This window comes from Rhipicephalus microplus, chromosome 8 (genome assembly GCF_043290135.1).
Source record: "Rhipicephalus microplus isolate Deutch F79 chromosome 8, USDA_Rmic, whole genome shotgun sequence".
NCBI classification, from domain to species: Eukaryota; Metazoa; Arthropoda; class Arachnida; order Ixodida; family Ixodidae; genus Rhipicephalus; species Rhipicephalus microplus.
The window spans coordinates 74,239,509-74,262,881 of NC_134707.1; the positions used below are offsets into that span (position 1 = coordinate 74,239,509).

Consider the following 23,373-nt stretch of genomic DNA (forward strand, 5'->3'; position numbering starts at 1 on the left):
CCCGACTCGCTAGGACGCGAGCGCTTTCGCATCGACGTAGTGTCCATGTCGTTAATATTAGGTTCCTCGTCTAATGGCAGTGGTACGCTCTGCGGATCGGTGAAGTGCGCGCCTGGCCAGCTCAGTTTCAGTTTCAGTTTTTGTTAGTTACAAAGCATCGATTCCCTAACACTTTTAAACAGATGAGGATCGCAGAGCATAAATACTTTAAATGGGACCCTCAGTTAAAAACTACACCAAAGGCAAATTGAAAACAATTGGCAGAAGATTAGCAGGTGGTAATAAGAAACTCGTACGAGGCGACACAATCAGCAACATGCAACAGTTGAAAAAAGTGAAATAATTATTTAAAAAGTCACAATGCGAAAATATTATAAAAAACAATGCAATGAAAATTCAAATGCGACACACAGAAGAAAACGAAATAAACATAAAAAAATTGAATAAGGAAATAAGAATTGTACTCGAGAAACAGAAATAAGTACATAAAATAAATCAGGAGAAGTGGAAAAAAATTGTACACCATAACCAAGGGGAACAATCATGAGTTAAAAGGAAATATTTTATTGATGTTCTGAAAAGTGAAAATGAGGGCAAAGGTTTAGGTTCAAACAGCAAAGTACTCCAAAGATGAATGGTAGACAATTTTGATGTTTATACCGTAGTTAGTGGGAACGTGTGGTAGCAAGTAATCATGATTAGAAGTGATTCTGGTAAGGTTAGTGTTTCTAAGCAAGCTACATTCTATATATTCAAAGGAGAGTTGGGAATTATGCAGCGAATAAAATATGGCACTCATGTTATCCTAAAAAACCTTGTTAACATAAACAAATTTCCACTGATTAAGCAGGCTAAAGGCATCTGAACGCGAACAACTGTTAGCTATGATGCGTATGTCTTGATTTTGTATACGTTGCATGGAACGAAGATACCGATAATAGGTGTTAAACGAAGCAATTGTGCTGTAGCTATTATGCTAATGAATAAATGCAAAGTAGAGTGAAAACAATGCAGGAGGTGAAAAATACTGAGGTGCCTTGATAAGTGCATGGGGTAACAACAATAGGTGACGCTACCTTGGAGACTTGTTTCATCTAGGTAACTTATACCGGCCTACGCTGGCCCCATGGTGCGGTGTTCATGCTGAAAGTGAACGCCTCTGTACATGCATATATACATAGTGGCTTTGATTGTGGAAGAACTGGTACCCACATTGTGAAAAGGTTGCCTCATGTGCGAATAGGCCATAAATTCACCGCAGTTGAGATGCACGTGTCAAGAGCTGCCCTTTGTCCTTTGGCGCGCATTTTAATTCTTAAATTACGCGATCACAGAGGCGTACTCAAAATTGCAGGTTAAATTGATTGATATATGGGGTTTAACGTCCTAAACCCACCATATAATTATGAGAGACGCCTTAGTGGAGGGATCCGGAAATTTCGACCACCTGGGGTTCTTTAACGTGCACCCAAATCTGAGCACACGGGCCTACAACATTTCCGCCTCTATCGGAAATGCAGCCGCCGCAGCTGGGATTCGAACCCGCCACCTGCGGGTCAGCAGCCGAGTACCTTAGCCACTAGACCACCGCGGCGGGGCAAATTGCAGGTTAAAGAAAATCACAAAGGAAGAGCAGCACCTGTGGTTTTTCTGCAGGTTTTACGTTGCTAGAAACAACTCTAAACTTGATTTGGAATAGATACCAAGGCTTGAGAGCCTGTTTAGTTCCTCAGTCTGCGAATGACTGTACGGTATAACTGTCTGTACGTTGATGACGCCGCGTCACTAAATCTGTTACATTGCCGCCTCCTTTCTATTGGGCCTTTAGAACAGTACACGCATACAGAGGACATATTTCCCAGCCAATAGCTCTTGTTTCCTACTGTGTTTCACATCTGTCACAATGCGATTCGAAGCCCACACCAAGTTTCGTTCGGATGTCTTTTATGGTAGCAGCCAAGGTAAGAAGAATGGTGCTGGAATGCACTCTTTTGGCAACCAATATTTATGATGAAACATAGTGCGGAGCTTTTTTCATGCACGTGATAAACCTTACTATTACCCTCGTCATCAGTGCTCAATGATGAAAATGCACAGTTCTTCTCAAAAATGTCCCGATCAGTGGATTGAAGCTTAAGAAATAATTTGCACGGTGTGTTAAGTGAAGACAAAAACTGCAGTAAACACTGCAGCACTTGCTCAAAGTGGATTAGAGCAATGCCGATTCGATAGTGTGTACTTACAAACTAACAGGATCATTTGGAAAAGCAGGAAATATCCGAATATCAGTTGCACCTGCATTAAAACTCGCTGTGAGAAAAGAAACAATATATACGTTTTGAAACATCCCCTTGGTCATTGTTATTTGTGTTCATAGTGATCATTTCATGGTGCAATAAAAATGATGACGCACAACAGCGATAAAAGGATATGATATATATCGAACATTTCAATGAAAATTGGCTAATCCAAAGTTTCTAATGATGTTTGCAGCATGTTAGAACTTTCTTTTAAAAACATCTATATAGTTGTACAAGCAGCAGATGTTTGTCTACTTATTGCCATAGTAATAGATAACCTATATACATTAAGGGCTAGAAATACACCTGGTAATAATGCTATCTTTCCTAAAGGGGGGTCATCAATAAAAACATTCATATGGGACAAAAGGGAACTGCAAAATTGTGAATGTTTCAGAACGTCACAAGGAACTACCAGACGCCAACTTAGCGATGATATTTCACAGGCTGGTTGCTATTCATATTTGTACCCTTCACAAAGATGAGCTCCAAGAACTAGTACACAAGAATCTAAACAATAACGCATTTCACCAAACAAGAGAGAGAGAGAAATATTTCATAGGACAGGTAAAGACGCTTAGCTGAATTTTCTCTATTTACACATCACACTATATACACTATATACAACGTCCCGTTCAGGCTTCTGGCCCGCAAAAAACGTCTAGCGCTTAGGTGTAACGCACTCGAGTTCTCTTGTCGTGGGCCTAGAATATCTGACAATTCCAAGTTTCAGACTTGTTGCAAATTTAAAGCTATCTTCGGAGACTGTCTCCGGATGTGTATATCGTGCACTAACAGAGTACGCGATTGATGTCTTCTCTGACGTTAGATTGGACGCCCAATAGTGAGTCTGACGCTCCAATTCAGTTCTAAAGTAATTGGTATATCAGATGTTTAGTCGAATGTGGAGTAAGCGTATTTTGCTTTGCCTATGGAGGTCTCGTGGCATACTGAAGTGACGCAAAAGTATAAATTTGTATACATGTTGTAGAGTTATATACGTGAGTGCTGGTGAACTTATACCGAAACCGTCACTTGCATATAACATGATTGATTGATTGATTGATTGATTGATTGATATCTGAGGATTAACGTCCCAAAACCACCTTATGATTATGAGAGACGCCGTAGTGGAGGGCTCCGGAAATTTCGACCACCTGGGGTTCTTTAACGTGCACCCAAATCTGAGCACATGGGCCTACAACATTTCCGCCTCGATCGGAAATGCACACGCCGACGCTGGGATTTGATTCCGCGACCTGCGGGTCAGCAGCCGAGTACTTTAGCCACTAGATCACCGCGGTGGGGCGCTTGCATAAAACATAGAATAATAGCTAGTGTAGGATAGTGTGTGGTCCTGGCCGTGTTGTAAATTGTACTACACGTAAATGTGGACGCAGCTGTTACTTTGGTGCGCAGCGCGGACACGTCTTCTGGTGTTTTTCAACGCATGCCAAAAGCATTGTACCCACACACGCGTCCTTTCAAAGCAGAGAGAGAGCCCTTGTGCCAGTTCTCCTCTTCCCCCACCCGAAGCCAAAACTCAATAATGTGAGAAGCCTCTCGAACAATTCCAGAAGAGCCACTAAAGGCAGAACAATAGCAAACTATTCCAGGTGGCGAAAAATTTTGCTCTATGCAACATTGTCACACAGCTACACAATCATTCGCAATGAAAAAAACTTGATCACTGGGGCAAGTGTTTTTTTTTTTTAAGCACAACCAATTTTCGTTTTTTCTGTCACGGCCCTCATGTTGACAGATTGGAACTTGGGAGATGATTTAGACTCCATCCAAAAGTTTTGAAGAAACCCGACGTTCCAAAACAGACTTGCTTCGTTCCTCGGGGGTGACTGTGGAGGCTACGTAGCAGCGGCGTCTTCAAAGCACTCGTGGGGTTGATAATGACCCCCCTCTGCAGTCACTGCAGAGAGGGGTCTGCAGCCTTTGCAGTCACCTCTGAGGAAAGAACCAAGTCGGTTTTGAAACGTTGGGTCCTTCGAAACTTTTGGTTGGAGTCTAAACCATCTCCCAGTTTCATACCCAACCACACCGACTTCTGTCGAATGTTTACATTCAGATTGGCACTTGCATAGGTTACGAAAAAAAATCATGTAAGAAAATGGTTTATTGATATGGTCTGACTTGAAAACCTTACTCTAATGTTATCCAGCATAGGTAGCTAGACAGGCTTATCATTATGCCCTGTACTAACGGTTAGTTGACACCGGCGACTAGCAGCGGTCGTGCGATAGTTTTTAACTCGTCGAAAACAGTTGCAAACGGTCGCATAGCGACATTTTTGACTAGTCGCTTCTTGTTCAACTTTTAGTCGCGAGCCGGCAGTCGCAAAACTACTGGAACCAATCAACGATGCTCAAAAGTAACACCTGCAGTTATTTACATGCAGGCTCACTTTTTATTCATGTTTTTTATTGCGCTTGTTTCCTGTTGCCAGATACAAACAAACACGTTCCTCTGGATCTGTGACACCATTGCAACACCCACCATGGTGACACACACCACCGGCTTTTTTTTGAGGTTTCTGTGCGGCCAGAGCTAACACCATGAATTAGCGCATCAGCGCCATGACAATCTCTTGTTCTTCACTTGAACCTAACTCCTCGACGCTGCTGGCAACGCTGTGCGAGAACAAACAAAAACAGTAAATGTGGCGTTTTCGGTTCGCTCTGCTCACTCAGCTGGTGGCGATCAGCTGATCGGCGCCGGTCTCCAGGGTTATGGCTGATAACGAAATTTGGACATGCTTCTCCAGCTTCGCAATTCTCAGTCGCTCACATGCAGCCGCTGCCGGTGTGAACATCAGTTGCTTTTTGGTCACCAGTCACAAATAGTCGCGCGACTGGTGCTAGTAGCCGGTGTGAACAGCCAGTGTCAAGCGAAAAACAGAACGCCAGATCGGCTGGGAATGCACAGAACAGTCACAGCGAAAGCTGGAGAAGCATCATCACTAGAAGCTTTTTCCAAGTCGATTTCGGTTACTAATACAAATATGCTTGTAAGGTACTAACTACCCCATCAATTCATGTGGTCACTGATAACAATGACGGGCCATTTACGTAGTAGGTGGGAAGCTTTTAGCAAAACACTTGACATGCGATTCATACTCAGTGATGCCTGTTCACGCAATTCACTTTGTAAACTGAAACTACAACGCTAATGAACTCCAGTAGCAGACGATTAAAATGACGCCCTGTTGATAAATTTTTCTGCATTGCTTACCACCCATGCGTCACAGGCGCTATTATCCGAAGCAGAGTATGCTCACATACAGGAAGTGGAGTCAATAGCTGGTTGCTTAAACGACGCTCGCTTATAGTGCACATCTTAGGATAACATGGCACAGGCGCTACCAAGCGAAAAACCTGTGTCTTCAGGCACTATATTAGAGTAAATTCTCTCCCGCATTACATGATTATGCAATTATATAATAATAAAACGTGAGAAGAAAAGGCTCTACTGTGTGAAAACATATCAAGAAAGCAATGATCAGGACTGAAAACAGCATATGAGCGTAACAGACAAACTGGAAGATAAATACTGCGCTGATCGTGCGAATTTAACTTCAAGTTAAATCAGCTCTGATTATTTTAACAGGAGAAGGGCAGCCTACGTGCAGGTCATTGGTCAATTATACTGATGCAGGCATGTACAAGAATGGCGCACTTCACACGAATGTCAAGAAGATGTAGGTGCCACCCAGAAGAAACATACCAGGCAGGGCAGGACCGCACTTCGAAACTGCTCGCGTACGCATCATTTATGGAAGTATGAAAAGAGCTTGGTGACCATCAGATCCACTGCTCAACCAGTTTGACTGAATAGAATGACAATATTATTTTTATAAGCGGTTGTTTTTGCATCAGCCACCAAGGAAACGGAGACTTGTTACGTCATTGGCCAAGTACCAAAATGATTCTTCGTTCTCGAACGGTAAAACTATCTTCTGAAGGATAGAAGATAGTTCTATAAAATAAAACTATCAATAAGACAATTAATTGTGAAGTATCGGCAATAAAAGGGAGGTTAGCAACGATCTGTTGCTAACCTCCCTTTTGATGCCCATACTTCACAATTATTTGCTAAATACAAAATAATCAAATTAAACCTGCTCAACGAATATTCTTTAGCAGTCTCTTTTAGATCTGATACCATAAAAGGTCGCGGCTATATACATAGTTTAGCTAACTTGCAATTAAATCCTTCAACACGCCTAAACCAACACTGAATATTGGCATATGCCGAGACCGCGCGCAAATTATGCCTTTCAGACATTGAGTTATTGCTTGCCGAATATTCTAAATAAATTAAGAATTAATTATGAAAATGTTCGTATGCTGACTAATATTCTTATTTTAATTATGCTTTATTAATTTGTGTGTAGTATTATTTTCTGTTTGATTACTTCTTTCTTTCGATGTAGAGCATGTGCGTTTTGTTTAGTATAGTTTGCTTAAATTTTTTGTTCTGATACAAAGCATTTGTATTGCTGGTTTAAACTGTTCTGTGTTTAATTTGATTTTGCCGTTTTTGTTGCCACAGTTGCCATGGGGATACGGGGCTTTGTCAAGCTGTTTTATACAGCTTTTTCCCTCTATCCCAGCCACTTACTGTACAACTGTACATGGTAAATAAACTAAACTCAAACTCAAACTCAAGTCCAAGGCCTAGAAAGTATGTATAAGCAACGCCACTCAACTGTCGTGCGCTAGCTTTGAGCATTGTTTATTGATTTGTCGCCAAGCTTCCAAGCATGCTTCGCTTAACATCGATTCTTAAAGTCCGTATCCTCTGTTTTCTGAAGGCCGACTTGTGCAGCTTATCGCTGGCTTACCACTTATGCTTGCGCTTGGCGCCGCGAAGACTTATTGCCTTGCAATGTAAAAGAAAAACTTTTTAAAATAAGGACTAAAAAAGAGATGGCAGGGCGCTGAACTCCTAACTAAAGTCTATTTGAAAGCACGCGCATATACCATTCGCGAAAAATATTAGAATACTGCTACAAAACCCACTCTTTCAGTAGTTCTTTTTCGTAAAAACAATACAGAAATAGAACCGTCTACGGGATGGTTTCGTCAATGAAACTGATAATGAATCATTTTTTCTTCCTTGTAACAATGCCTACAATATCACTGCCACTAAGAAGGGTTTGTTGTCTAGAACCGTGTGCGTGTTTACAAACGCATGACTGCGACGTTGTTTTCGCTCACCAATATTCCAGTGTTTTTTTTTCTTCTCTTAAAATATCTTGAGTGCTGTTGTATTTGTTGTATGCATTGTTTCGATTGAAACTATGTAGTCAAATGATTATGTGTACCTCCCCTACGTAATGCCTTACGGCGATGTAGGTGAAATGTAAATAAATAAATAACTAAATATCAAGCAATTGACTTAGTTACATAGCACACGATGGCGGCTGTGAAGCAGAGAAAACAGGGTGCCAAAAATACCCCAACATGTTTAAAACCAATGCGTCTTTAAACACCGAAAAAAAGCTGAAAAAAACTTCGACATGCAGTAACATTTGTAAGAGCACAAAAAGTAATTATCGCTTTATTATGATAGCGGTGAACCCAACTATTGAACCTCCCTTTCACCAAGCCCCACGCATGGTCTACTCACGAACCTTCCCCTTCCTTTCAATGCCTCCCTAGGGCATTTATCCCGATAACCAGGGAAACAAGTGGTTTCCTCTACCATGGGCAGGCAGCCACACTCGCTAGAATTAGATGGCAAATGGGAACCACCAAAAATAGTCAATGAGGTTAAGTGTTCCCTTCGTGTCAAATTGATGTGCCGCCCGATTTATTCCCTATGAACCCCATGTCATGATAATGGCACTGCTAAATGTTGTTGAATATTTAGGAGAGGAAAGAAAAGAACGATGTGTGGGCGCGAGAAGTGAGCTCTTGCGTAGCGTGCGCTGAACAAACGTTTGCCGTTTATGGACGCGTTTCGCATCTGTCGGAGTTCTTAAACATTTGTTTTTCTCCTCTATAGATGGTGTTGAGTTCACAAGCGTTGTTCCCCTAAAAATTCCGGCCACCTCGATCACCAGCTCCTAACGTCGAAACTGAAAGCACGTTTGGGATTTCTTTTTAACTATAAGAAAAATCTCTTTGATATGCACATAGAAGGAACGTGCGTAAAGTACTAGAGAATGTTTTACGATTTAAGTAGCTCAAAAGAATAATAATGTTAATACATTGTGACGAGGAGGATGACAGAAAAGGGCGTAATATCTACAGAGCACAGTAGTGATGGCAAAAACAACCAAGATAACGTGAGCCGGCACTACCTAGTCCTCTTCTTTCTCTAGGTGAGCGGCACATACCACTACCCTCCGGTGGTGAGGGCACCGAATCGGTGCAGCCAGAGAAAGACGGTAGTGAAGGTGGTCACTCCTCATGTGTGTTGAGGGAGTCCGGTGTAAGGTAAAGTTTAAGACAGACAACGTGAGCGACGTCCACGTGGGGTGTCGTGGATTAGGACGAAGATAATTGTTCGATTTCATACGTCACGTCGGTCATTTGGCGGCGCACACGATATGTTCCGGAATAGGGAAACAGTAGCTTCTCAGAAAGCCCAATGCGGAGTGCTGGATACCACAGGAGGCCAAGAGATCGTGGGGGAAAGTAGGCGTTTTGGTGACGGGTGTCCAAACAGAAATTTTGGCCCGCTTGAGTCAGTTATTTCAACGCGCACAAGTTCACGTGCATGGTAGGCGTGAGCTATAGCTGCTTGAGCGTATTCAGTGAGTGAGTGCGTCAAAGGAGCCATTATCGTGTCTATAGGCAAACTAGAATTTCTGCAACATAAAAGAAAGAAAGGCGAATAGCCCACCGTCTCCTGCCACGACGTATTGTAGGCGAATGTGACAAAAGGCAACGGTGAATCTAAAAAAGGCAAAGGTGAATCTAAAGGCTCGAGGAAGCCGGCGGGCTCTGTGGGTGAAACTTTACGCCCCTGACAGTGACGGCAGGTGCCGACATAGCGCTGAACGGAAGAATACAACTGTGACCAGTAATACTTCTGTTGGATGCGCACTAATGTCCCAGCAAAGCCTAAGTGACCGGCAGAAGGATAGTCGTGGCACGCCTGCAAAACTTCCTCACGCTGTGCCGTTGTAACGGCCAGGAGAAAAGTTTCCTGGCTGCTCTCAATATTTCTCTTGTAGAGAACGTTGTTTCGCAGGCAACACGATGTTAATCCACGTGAAAGCCGGCGTGGGACGATAATGTCTTCTTCTTGAAGATGCTGGATCATAGGAAGTAGCTCGGTGTCTTCACGTTGAAGCTCAACCATCCGCACCACAACGACGATGCCAAAAAACGGTAAATCTTGTTGAGTGTCTGATGACATAGAGAAAATAGGAGCACGCGACAGGCAGTCAGCATCTTTATGCTTATGTCCTGATCAGTAGACCACCGTTATATCCTACTCTTGAAGGCGGAGGATCCAGCGGGCGAGGCGGCTTGATGGATACCGTAGATTGGCAAGCCAACAGAGTGAATGGTGGTCACTGACTGCTCGAAATGGCCGGCCGTATAGGTAGGGTCGATACTTGCTAAGGGCCCAACCAACTGCTAAGCACTTTTTTCGTAGGTAGAGTAGTTAGCACCTGCTTTTGTGAGACTGTGGCTCGCGGAAGCGATCACACGCAATGCGCCGTCCTGCCATTGAAAAAAAAGTGCCGCCATATCCACGAAGTGAATGATGATGAGTGGGCGAAGCTCTGGAGGAAAACCTGGTAAACCATGAATCTTCCGTACATTTTGCCTACTTGATTTTATTACAATGCTCCCCCTAGCGTACGTCGCCGCACTAAATCGAACGATTGCCTTCCACCAATGACACATGCCATGTGTGACATCATTCCTATTTTATAACATCTCGCATCTTTCATCATCAACTACAAGTACCGCCGTCTAGTTTATAACATCTTGCATCTTTTCATCATCAGCTACAAGTCCCGCCATCTAGTGAGCACTGAAAGAACTAAACGAGAGGTGGCTACATGCAGGAGACGGTGCCGCCATCTAGTGAACACTGCAAGAACTAAACGAGAGGAGGCGACATACAGGAGACGGTACCGCCATCTAGTGGACACTGCAAAAACTAAACCAGAGGTGGCTACATACAGGGGACGCACAGCCCACGCCTTAAGGAGCTTCGCCCCTAATAGAACGGCTCCGATTCCTACGTTGCTAGCGTCCTTGTGAATATGAGTGTAGGCAGTGTCGTCAAAATGTGCCACCAGCACTGGAGCTGTCTGCAGTTGATTGTGTAGCTCTACGAAGGCTTGTTCTTGTTCTTCCGTTCATAAGAAGGGCACATCTGGCCGTGTCAATCTTGTAAGAGGTTCCGCAATTTTTGAAAATCCGTCGACGAAACAGCGGTAGTATGCATAGAGTTCCAGGAATTGCTGAAAAGCCTTCTTGTCTCCAGGACGAGGGCAATCGGAAACGGCAGCCAACTTCTCCGGATCTGGTCGAGCACCCTCCGGGCCCACCACGTGGCCGAGAAACTTGAGTTCCTGATAGCCAAGGTAGCACATTTAGGGCTTGATGGTAAGGTTTGCTCTCCTTATTGCAGTGAGGAAACTTTTTAGCCTTGAAAGATGTTCGTCAAACGTGCTTGAAAACACAACATCATCCAAGTATACAAGACACGTCTGCCACTTTAGTCCAGCAAGTACAGTGTCCATCATGCGTTGAAGTGTGGAGGGAGCGGAACAGAGACCGAAAGGCAGCACTTTCATTTCGTAGAGCCCATCGGGAGTCAGAAATGCGGTTTTCTCACTGTTGCCCTCGTCAACTTCAATTCGCCAGTACCCTGACATGAGATCTAGTGATGTAAAAAACTGGGCATGGCGTAGACGGTCTAAGGCGCCATCGATCTGCGGCAGGAGGTAAATATTGCGTTTACTGACTTTGTTAGGTCATCGGTAGTCGACGCGGAAGGGTCGTGTGTCGTATTTTTGCTTTACTAGGACAACAGGTCATGCCCACGGACTTGTTGAGGGTTTAGTGACGTCATTATTCAGCATTTCTCGTACTTGACGCTTAATTACTTTTCTGTCCTTCAGGCACACTCAGTATAGATGTTGGCGAAGAGGCCGGTCTGACTCCTCGGTAACAATGCGGTGTTTTGTAATGGTGGTATGTCGAACTTTCGATGCTGTAGAGAAGCAGTCTGAGAATTCCGTCACAAGATTTAGCAGCCGCTCTTTCAGTGAGTCTAGCAAGTCTGGATTAACGGGAGTGTCACTGCTCTGGTGAGCACAAGTTTTTGCATGCGTGAAAGCATTTTCAATGTGTCGACATTGAACAAGTCGGCAATTTCGCTGAGGAAAGTGACAGTGGTGCCTCTAGAGACGCGCTGAAACTCATTGCTGAAGTTGATCAGCAGAACTCGAGAGCGTTTCTTCTTTTACCGAACAAAGCAGCGGGCTATGCCGATGTTTCATTTGAGCAGCAGCGGGATGTTTTCATGTGCAATACCTTTATAGCTATTCAATTCGTCGAAGACGTCGCAGATTACCAAGGTCAGCACGCTACTCTTCAATGGTAACATGACGTCATCGTCAACAATTCTCGAAGAATTGACGTAACTGCCGTGAAAGTTGCTCGCTAAAGCGTGTGCCATAGAAAACGTCACCTGCGACTCTTTCAAGTTGATCACGGCTCCGTTATCACGCAGAAAGTCCAGTCCAAGAATTAGGTCCCTTGATCAACTTGGCAGTATTACAAAATCTCCGAGATACGTAAATGCGCTAATACTGGCTCGCACTGTGCACCATCCCACAGGAGTGAGAAGATGGCCTCCTGCTGCACGTATCTGTGACCCAGGGCACTGGTTAGAAACTTTCTTCAGCCTGCCGGCAAGACCCATGCTCATAACGGAAGTCTCTGCTCTAATGTCCATTAGCGCCATTACTTCTTCGTCGTCCATGGTTACCGCAATGTTCGATGTCACCACTCTTCATACCACGTTTTGCTGCGTCTGTACATCTTTTTGCTGCCGTTGCTGTCATCGTAGTGAAGGATCTTCCGTAGAGTCAGCGTCAGCGGCCTCACCTCCGGAGGTCGCTGAACTTAGTTTTCCTGACTTGCAGGACTGGACTAACGGCGTCTCGGAGTGCCGTGGGAATAGGCTGGGCTCGGTGACCTGTAGCGAGCAGGTGACGACGAGCGGGGCTCTTGCGACCGATGTTCGATACTGCGACGATTCGAGATGAAACTTTTTATTTGCCGTGGTCGCTCGCCAGATTGTGGACGAGGGGCATTAGGCAACAACTCACGGAGACCCAAAGGGCGGTATGAACATGTTCGGTAGACGTGCCCAGCTTCCCCTCTGTGGAAACAAAGGGGCCTCTGGAAGGGTGTACGCCAGGTGTCACTCTTCCTTGGTCGTGCTTTGGCGATCAACGGTGGGCTGCGAGGACGGAAGCCTACCTCTATTTGCTGAGCGCGTTGCTCATTAGGGTAAAACACGCTGAGAACTGCACCATGGAAGACGTCTCACTGCTTCCGCGTAGCTCATTTAGACGCAGTCTCTCTGTTGGGCGCCTCGGACTGTTGGGGAGTGTGAACGGCTTGCCGTAGCTTGGCGCGTACCCTATCCGCAACAGAGAGCTGCTCGACAGTTGAAGCAGTCACCGGCATATTTTGTAGCTCATCTTTATTGAGGGCTCTGATGAGCTCTCGCAACGCGCTGATGTCATTGCGGGGAGTGACAGAAGTGACCTCACTTGAACGTACACCACGGTTATACTGCCTGGCACGCTGTTGAAGGACCTTCTCTATGGCAGTGGCTTACTCATAAAACTCCAGCAGTGTCACAGGTGAGTTTCGAATCAGGCCGGCAAAAATGTCTTCTTTAACGCAACGCATTAGGTGGTCAACTTTATTGGATTCGGTCATAGAGGAGTTCGTAGGCCTGAAAAGCCAATCCATGTTTTCTATGAAAGTCGTGACCCTTTCGTTAAGGCCTTGAACCCTTGCTGCTATAGCACGCTCCACTGTCTCTTTCCTGTCCTCTCGGGCAAAGGACTTGAGGAACTGCCAGTGAAACTCATCCCAGGACATAAGCGTTGCTTCATGGTTCTCAAACCACGTGTTCGCGGAGTCTTTGAGAAAGCAGTAGACATAGCGTAGTTTACGCTCTGGAGTCCAATTGTTTATGACAGTGACCCGGTAGAAATGCTCGAGCCAGTCGGCGGCATCTTCAAAAGCAGCTCCTTGAAATGTCTTCGGCGTCTTGGGATGGTTGACAATCAGGTGCGCTGGTGCCGGCGTGTTCACGTTAGGCAAGGTTTAGTTCATACTCCCCTGACGTTCAGGCAGCACGCCATGCTGTGCTTCGATCCCCTGGAGACGACGGCACAGGGGTAAGCTTGGCTAAGCTACTCGATTGGCTTGCGTCAGAGGTGCTCTCTGGGGACCGTATAATCTACCTTACCCCCCACCTCCACAAGAAAATGTCACAGACACAGGGAGGAGGCACAAAACAGGGCGTTTACTTTCGTAACCAAAGGCCAAAAGCATGAACACCAGAGCACGCGCCCACATAACTACTTCGTTATCCTTCTCCGAGGCTGGCCACTATAGCTGCCAGCATATCTTGCGTCAATATGACACACAAGCTCGTCGGCTCTCGCGTGCTTAAACTTGAGCTGCTTACTTAAATGGAAGCCCATTGCAGTGGCAACCTTCTTGAGCCATGGTCAGGCACGTAGTTCACGAAAACGCCCCTCTGACAAACATCGAACGGTTCCAATATTTGAAAAGCCTAGTGACTCGACAGGCATCGATGGTTATCGACGGCATTCAAGCCACCAACGAGTCATACGAAGACGCGCCGTCAACCTTCTAAAAACCACTTTGGAAACAAAAAATTATTGAACAACAATACCTTGCGAACCTGCGAACGCTGATGCCAGTAAAGTCCTCCGGTGATGTGGCTTTGTTGCGCAACCTGTTAAACGCCGTGAACATCAAGATCAGAGGACTTGAGGTGTTCGGATGGCCAAAGGTCTCCTATGCTGCCATACTCGTCGAGGTCCTCACAAAAAAGATATCCGGACTTATCTGGCTAGAGTGTTTCAAACAGCAAAGTCGCCCGATGAACGTCCAGGGGTTGCGACATCGGAGACGGAACTTCGAGAGCTACTAGATTACGTGTGCATGGAGGAGGAAGCTCCAAGTAGAAGTTGGCAAAGACCAGATTGTTGCACATTCTCCTTATCGTGGTGGGTAGTTTCCGTTCCCCCGACCCGCACATCAGCGAGTGCACATTACGTGTGTATTCGACTAGCCATTCCTCTCCTCCTCCTCTGACGTCGGCATGGAAGTCTCCCGCGACTATAAAAGACTTGCATCGACACATCTCGTCACAATCAGTCAGCGTGTCTTCCAGACAGCGCTTAACCTGTTCTTTCGGCAGATTAGGTGCGAGGTACAGCACAAGGATCGGAACGTCACCGACGCGCACGGCGATGCACTCGAAGCAGGAGCATCTTGAAAGGTTCTGGGTCATTCTTCAAATAAAAAAAAGTAATAAGACGTGTGTACAAAAGATTTGCGCAAAATAGTTGTACCTATACATCATTTTTCGAACGCGCTCAAGCGCTGTCTTCTTGGGGTGATAACGTTGTAGTTTAGTATTCGTGTCAAAGAAACAAACAATGTTACGGTGAACTTACGCGCACAAAATCGCTTTGTTGGCACAATAAACGTTTTATAGCTACGATCATTCATATATTGACGTGTAAAATATACAAAACAAAGGCTTATCAGTCTGAAATCGCAGCGCCCATGAGTCGAAAAGAAAATCGTGTATAGCCGACGTGTCCAGAAGCTGGTTCAATACAGAAGATACATATCAGTTAGCCACGCACATGATTAGACATGAAAAGGATTGATTTTGTACTACGCAAGTTTCAACCATCTACAATCTACGTATGAAAGGTGAATAAAACTAACTAGACTAGAAAGAGCGTTTGATAGAATTTTTTGAAGTTATACACCTAGTTTCTATTTCTAGAGAAAAATGGTCCAGGACCGGGTTTCGAAGAACTGCAACAATCGCTCACCATAAACATATTTGCAGAAAGGAATATTTAAGTTTCAGGCCTCCTCCGGATCGGCCGGCGAAGCCCGGAGCTTGTGAGCGCTTTGGCGGTGGGTGCGCCGCCATTTCGAGATGTTGCTGAAGACGGCGACGTTAAGGTATCTAGTTCAATGTAGTTAAGGATTCACCGGCATTGGCCTTCCACTCTCGGCGCTTCCGCTCGACTTCTTTGGCTCACGTACCGTTGGTGTTAACCACGCGCCGTCTCCATTTTGCAACGCTATCGGCGTGCTTCCCTTCCACTTCGTCGGTGTCGCTGGTCTTCCACTGCCGGTGCATGCGTTCGTGCTTTTCTATCTCGCGCCTTGTCCGTGTTTCAGTTGCGACGTCGTCAATCCCAGTCACGATCCGCTCAGCTAACCCTCGCAAAGCTGGCGACAGCCGGTTTAGGCCAAATCACTTCGGTGCATGTTTCAACGGGCGAAGGAGCTTCGCTTTCCAGTGAATTCCCTATAGCAGATAACGAGCCGACAGAGTGTTCACTCGATGTGCGCTTGTGCTTTGCGATTGGCAGAGAGGGTGAAGCGAGAGTTACCACGCACTGCGAGAGAAGGTATGACCTACTTGGTACCAGCCCAACCCTTAAGGTGTAGGGAGCGCGCTTTGGAGCGTTGACGTGGAGACACGGAAGGACAGCATTTCACAGGCTTGTCAAATACTTGCTGCACATCTAATAACCGTGGAAGCTTCCGTTCATTAATCATGCCACATTGTTTCTGTGACAGATTGAATGAAATGTTTCTATCTTCTAGAGCTTTGGACATCCTCGCATTGTGCACCATGTATTAAAGCGGGGACTACACACGTGTCTGTGTTAGCCCCACCCTAATATCTATGTGCCTTAATAAAACCAGTGAGATCTGGTGGCAAAGAGAGCCACATTGAACAGCACTGAGGCACCATGTGCCGCACGTCTGGGGGCAATGTTGCACCAAGAGATGTTGCCACAATGCTGTGACGATATCTCTACAGAGCGTACAAGAAGTCAGAGTACATGCCGTGAGAGCGGACGCAGCCGCCATCAGTGGTTATTGCAGCCCTAAACAGGATGATGATGATAATAGTGATGATGGCACAAAAACTACTAGTGTTTTGTTAGGGATAGTTAAAATTATAGTGATCAGCGATAAATTAGACCCACTTGTCATCAGATAATTATAATAATGACACTAAGGTGGCACTAACCATATGCTACGGTTATTTGTATGATTTACTCAACTGCTCATAACGTTGGCCTTCTATATGTTGTCACTTCGGCTTTCAATTTTAAAGTAAATCTAGGTCTACGTGTCGTCCATCTATAAAGTAATAACATTGAAAAGTGTAAAAGTGTATTTTGAAGCTCTACTAAAATATAAAGAATACCCCGAGCCAAAGGTGTGAGAACCACAAGAGGGAAAAGGAGGTGCTCCTGACAAAAAATAATTGTAGAAAAGTGATATATTTTATGTCGAGTTTATTTTCATGGCCATGCAATTCCTGCCTTGAATGGTCATTGATCAAAGAGTCATGGTGTGCGTCTCAGCTCTATTCGTAGCTTACAGCTAAGGTGATAATATGCATGGTCGTGTAATGGGCACTCCTCATCTCTGTTCCCAACGTAGGGTAGCATACCAGTCGCTCTAGACTGGTTAAAACCCCTGTCTTTCCTTTCCCTCCAGTTCCCTGTTTCTGTTCCTGAGCGCATGAAGTGTCCGTCTTTGTGGAACAGTGTCTACAGTGCCCGGCTTCTGACCCGAAGCATGCAGGTTGCATTCCGGCCGAAGCACTCGCATTTCGGCGGGGGCAAAATGATACTGTGTTCTGTGCGACGTGCATGCGCGTTGAAGAACAGCAGATGGTCGAAGTTTCCGGGGCCTACATTATGGCGTCTCTCAAGACATTTCGTTCTTTTGGGACATAAAAAACACATTTTATCTTAATAATGTCGTCATTACGCGTAGAGCCTGAACAAATTTTGCGGTTTTTTCCTACACGCTACTATCAACGCTGGCGTACTTACCAAAAATATACGTACCATGCGAAGTGAAACTGTTGATTGCCAGCGAGGGCAATGTTTTTCAAGGCACACTCCCTTATGACTATATGTTTAGAGGAATAGAAGGCAATTTATACCTGATGTTCCTCGGGCACAGACCAATCGATTCCTACTTTTTTCATGACGTCGCGTGAAAGTAATGCTGGCGTTACAAGCTTTGCCATAAAACAGACAAATGTCAAGAAAGAAAAGCGCCCTTGTTCTTTATTTATTGAGCTCTAGTTAAGTATTTTTGAAACTATATACAATAGCAAACAATGATTACAAAACTGCTTAGGTAATACCCCCTGGGTTTTTTATAAGTCCCAGGCCTCTTGTTAGGCTGAACCTGGAAGCGTTCAAACCTCCTGCACCCTTTTGAGACACTAGTATTCGAAGACGGAGATATTTACAAAACTTGGTCAATTTGGCACTCTCAACTCGGTGCTCGTGATAGTCCCTCATACGGAAACTTTCAAAACACAGCGAATAAGGGCTGAGGAGGCATTTGTTACTCTTTGCGCTATTTCTGAGAAAGAACGCCGTGATTTTTAGACCTTTTTCATTAGGTGACTTTATGATCAATTGTTTCGTCCCGATGATGTCTTCCGAAAAGCAATTCCAATAGTAATTGACAAATACATATATATAATGAAAAGCTAATACATCACTCCCCGGAAATTGATGCTTTGAATTGTTTTGTTTCTGCATGCTGAATCAGTTTCGCGTGCACCTAGCACTTCCTAGTAGTTCAGCCACCGGTTTCCCACAACCAGTATTGACTTCGCCTGATCTAGCAACGTTATGACTTTTGAGAGACCTTATTGCTAACAAACGTGCGTGTGTAGTTGTCAAATTATACTTAGCTTATCAACTTGAAAAACTGCGTGTGCTTGTGGTTTTACTGCAGTGTTATTGAAATTCTGTTATTGAAACCACCTTATCAAGTAGAATATTGAAATATAGCATTAGCTTTGCAGCCTCGTAGCGATGAACCGTAACAATTTTGTGAAAGTTATGCCAGCCATTCTCTAAAGCTGTTTGTTGGAGTAGGGCAGTATTTCTTCACCGAGAAATGATTTCGAAATGTCCCCCGCAAGCTTCTAAAAGCAGAGCTTGAACAGCACTACTTGTACAATATAGCTGGATGTTTTTATAATGTAGTGTAGGTGTCAGCATGACATGGCTACTGAGAATGGGAATCATGCATCTGCAAAAAGTAGCCAAAATCTTGAAATGGGTACAATTTGTCTTGGCAATGGATTGCGCCAACCCGCCGCACACGTGCATACTGTGTAAAGATTCATATCGCTTTCATTCTATCTTTTCGTTGTTGAAAAAAAACTTCATTTGTTTAGCGTATTTCAAAGCTTTCTCAGCTGTAATAATCTAGCTTGCTCTTGACTATATCCGTTCATGAGTGATGCGTAATTCTTGCTAATCATACGAGGGAAGTGTCGTGAGCCGACGTCAATTCTGATCAGAGCATTAACTGAATCGTACTTTTGCTCAGGATATGTCCATAATGATGGCATTTATATTACTTTAGGGACACCTGACATGTCTCTTCACGTGCTCCTCAAACACTTTGTAGGTATGAAAAAAGCCTGTCATTATGCAATAAAAATGAAGTAGTAAGAATGAGGATGAATGTAGACCAGAAGATAATGAATCAATGTCCCTATGCTTCGAGGACACTACGAACAGCCGTCCTGATCAGACGTACGTTCCCATCAGTGTGATTTTCGCGGAGCTTAAGCACATCTATTTTTAGCACACATTTCGACAGATGAACGGGCCGTGTCAGTCACTTTTCTCGGAACCACTGGACAATGTTTGAAAGATTCCTGCAGCCATGGCGGGTCCGAAAAACAAAGCCCAACCATCGCTTGCGCTCACCGCCATTGCTGCCTTGTCTTCTGAACAGCTGGAACAAGCTGAAGCGGCACCACCACTTTGAAGCATGTCGCCACTACGGTTTGCTGATAGAGCCCTCCGTGATGAAGCCCTGGTAAAGGCTTAGTGCTGATGTGAGCAGAACGGGTGACAAACCCCGCCAAGAGGCTCGGGATGGATAGATGTATGGATGGATGGATGGATGGACGGATGGATGGATGGATGGATGGATGGATGGATGGATGGATGGATGGATGGATGGATGGATGGACGGACGGACGGACGGACGGACGGACGGACGGACAGACGGACGGACGGATGGATGGATGGATGGATGGATCGATAGATAGATAGATAGATAGATAGATAGATAGATAGATAGATAGATAGATAGATAGATAGATAGATAGATAGATAGATAGATAGATGAACGGACGGACGGATCGACGGACTGATGAATGGAAGGGTGGATGGATGGATTGATGGATGGATGAATGGATGGATGGATGGATGGATGGATGGATGGATGGATGGATGGATGGATGGATGGATGGATGGATGGATGGATGGATGGATGGATGGATGGATGGATGAACCGCTTAGAGAGAGAAAGGCGTGCCATAATTGGATGGACTGCTTAGAGAGAGACAGGCGTGCTCGAACTCCCTGCAGTTTGCTAAGAAATGTTTCCGCATTTGAACACACAGCCAACAATGCAATTCATGCTGAATGCACTAAGACGATTATGCTCAACACACTTGCACCACTAGACACCTTGGCCGCGTAATGACAGCGCGGAGCCACATTCGTTGAACTTAGGAAACTCCATTCACACTGAGCTATTCAAACAGCACCACTTGATGAAACGAATAAGTTTGCTGTTGATGTTTTGCTCATTCTTGCTAAACACTTTGTATTTGTGTGTCATGACAATTCGTCAAATAAACACCAATAGAGCCTTACAAAACCCTTCGCCAAATTCTGAATCGCGGTGTTGTCTACCAGACGAGTGCGCTTACAAGTGAACAGCGCAAGTACCAATAATACAGAATAGCGAGTACCAGGGCGGTGCTTACGAACGTAGAGGCTTTTTATATGTTCGAGAACTGCAGAATGTCATTCCTATCAAATTCACTTGAGTGCTCCCTTTTCGGTAGTTACTTAGGCGTTAGTCCAAATATCAAAAATAATAGCTCGTGAATGTCGGTGAGTTGAGCTGACGTTCCGACAGGTGGTCTTGTCTTCTTCAAAGATGCGACTGATCACCTATGCACTTACGTGTGCATCCTTCGCACCCTCTCCTCCAATCGAAGTGAAAGAAGATGAGAGGCGAGCGGGTAAAAAAAAAACAGAAAGTGCGGGTGGCGAAAAGGGCCCGGGTGCACGCGCCATTAAATAATGCTTGTCGAAAGAAAGTGCTAATTAACAATGGAAAGTTAGAAATTCGTAGGACGACTTCACACATTTTTGAAGAAGCAGCGCACATAAGGCCACAAAACACGGGCAAGTGGGTTTTTGTTGCGCATACTTTTGTGCGCTGTTTCGACGATAATCATGGCTCACCCACTAGCCAATCAGTACTAATCAGGGCTTAACATTTATCGCTTCCCGTGTTCAATCTTCCTATGAGGAATTCGAGCAATTAACTTTGCTCTTCTTCTTTTTGTCGAATGCATTACCTTCTTCCTTCTGACTCAGCCAATTCGCCACTGTATCATCATAGTGTTACCTCTCAGTTCGCAGTTATTATATTCTCTTTTTTTTTAACTTGAGGAGGCGATGAGAAGCATTTACACACCACTGTGGAAGAAATGCGTTGCAGCATTGAAAAACACAAGTACACTTGCCGAAAAGTTAGCTCCAGGACCCCCACCTCTGTTTACGAACGCGCATCGCAACCTTCCATCCTCTCTTTCTTGCGTTTCTTTAAAATATACTTTACGTCCCAAAAAATAGACGCCAGAAGGATAGGCACCTACTAGTTAAGCAATAATGATGGTCAATTCGAGCGCACACAGCACATGAAACCATGTGATTCGCCCAACACATAACACAAAAGGTCTTGTCAAGCTTTCTTGATGAAGTTGAAATTTATGTGGGTCTATGTGCTCAGATTTGGGCGCACCTCAGGCGGTCGAAATTTTTGGAGTCCGACACTACGACGTCTCTCATAATCAGATGGTGGTTTTAGGATGTTAAACCCCACATATCAATCAATCATCATCGTCAAGCCAACGTTTCTTCCACTCGAAGACTGACACATTGAAGCAATAGCTACCGGCCCTCAACCATGAATGCACTCATAAATAATCACTATGCTGAAAGCCTTATCAACACACAACATCAACATACTCGGCCCAAGATCGATAAAGATTTGCAGAAATATCGGTCCTACGTTGGCTTTCGAGGTTTGACTTCATCTAAATACGCAATGGTCTAATATTTGAAGTCGAAGAATGTCGAATATTTGCATAGATGACTAAAGCCAATATTAACCATCTAACATATCGCCAATAGTGGTAACGATAACTTAACATTGCCTCTCCTACGTATCGCCAACAGTGTACAAATATTAACAACTCCAACGTTTCGCGCTAAATCTGTACATGAGGTAGATTTTTGAACAACTAAATGAACGCATTTTGCCCACCCTTTAGTATTACGGTAAGCAGCAGAAAAAATCGCCATAGAAATGTTCTGAGTACAGAGAAGTTTGTACTGGACGTAATTAGTGTTGATATGGGAAGGATACCGCAAGTTAAAACTTTTTGCCACTCGCCCTTGATTCTACTGATCACTTTCTTGTAGATAACAACTGCATGGCACCGAAAGTAATTATTCTAAGCAATGATCTTATATTACAAATCATGGAAGAGGCGAACCATACACAAACGCACACAGCATAAATTTCTGTCTGTTAGGGCTTACTAGAGCTGTCAGCCCTCTGAAGGTTAAAAAATACTGAGGGAAAAGCAGCATGTGGTGATAATTGAAATATATAAATCGCTACCCTTGAAAAGGCGTGTAACACAACATTACCTTCAAACAATGCTTGATCTACTAGAAACTACATGGCCTATTGCACCTGTCTCAAAAGTTTGAAAAAAATGTCAAACCATCGGACTATTTCATCATTAGGAGTTACAAACTAAGACTCTCCTTGCTCGAAACAAGCGGTGAAGAAGAAATGATGAACGGATGCTTTGCTGGCACTGCCAAACGCGACAACAGATCAAAATAACAAACGCGAACGCTGACAACTCCGATCAAGACGAGAACTTTGATAACCAACTTCAACATCGACAACAAAGCCCGTGACATCGGTATTTAAGGTAGGTTACTACCCTAAAAAAACAGCTCCTTGTCCTGTTCAAAAGTTTTACTGAAGGTTTTGCATATAAGGCCTACGCAGTTTTAATGTTTAGAATGATGAAGCTGCAAAATTGTAAGAAAACTAAATTTATAAAAATGAAAGTGTGCTAGAAAGCTAGAAAGTGTTTGTTGCACCAACAGCCATAACTACAAAATGATTTGTGCGATTAACAGGTGACTTGGCAGGTACGTAATAAGGACACTGCACTTTTTACAAATCTCCACGATCACCACATTTGAAATAGTTGATATTTGCAGGTTTTAGGGCTTATAATTAGCCATAGTACTAAAAGCTACTGCTTGGTTTCAATAATTCTGGTGGAATGCACAGTTCTGCCTACAAAAATTAGTAAGAAAAATTTCCTGTGAAAAGATTTCTTGAACTGTTCGCGTAACTGTAGACGACAAAAATTATGTTTTCAGAAAAAATCTTTTAATGACTTGAATAGAATGTCCAGTATATTAAAGTGTTATTATGTCTGAAGTTCGGTAAGATCATAGCTTTAGACCTATTTTGAAGCAGCATAATTCCCTATTCAGTGAGCTAATGCACGTAATTCTTTTTCAGGTGTTTTTGCGTCTCAAACTGACTGTGATTCGCGTGCGTAACAGCAAGACTACGCTTGATATTTT

At 44.3% G+C, this 23,373-nt stretch overlaps 1 long non-coding RNA gene across 2 annotated transcripts in view; it reads right to left on the reverse strand.

Annotated features, from left to right (window-relative positions):
* Positions 1 to 23,373, reverse strand: part of LOC142768611 (uncharacterized) — a 79,611-nt gene that overhangs the window by 21,471 nt on the left and 34,767 nt on the right. For both annotated transcript variants that reach the window (XR_012885359.1, XR_012885358.1), the window contains exon 4: positions 2,244 to 2,310. This is a non-coding gene — a long non-coding RNA (uncharacterized LOC142768611). The remainder of the gene's footprint in view (positions 1 to 2,243; positions 2,311 to 23,373) is intronic.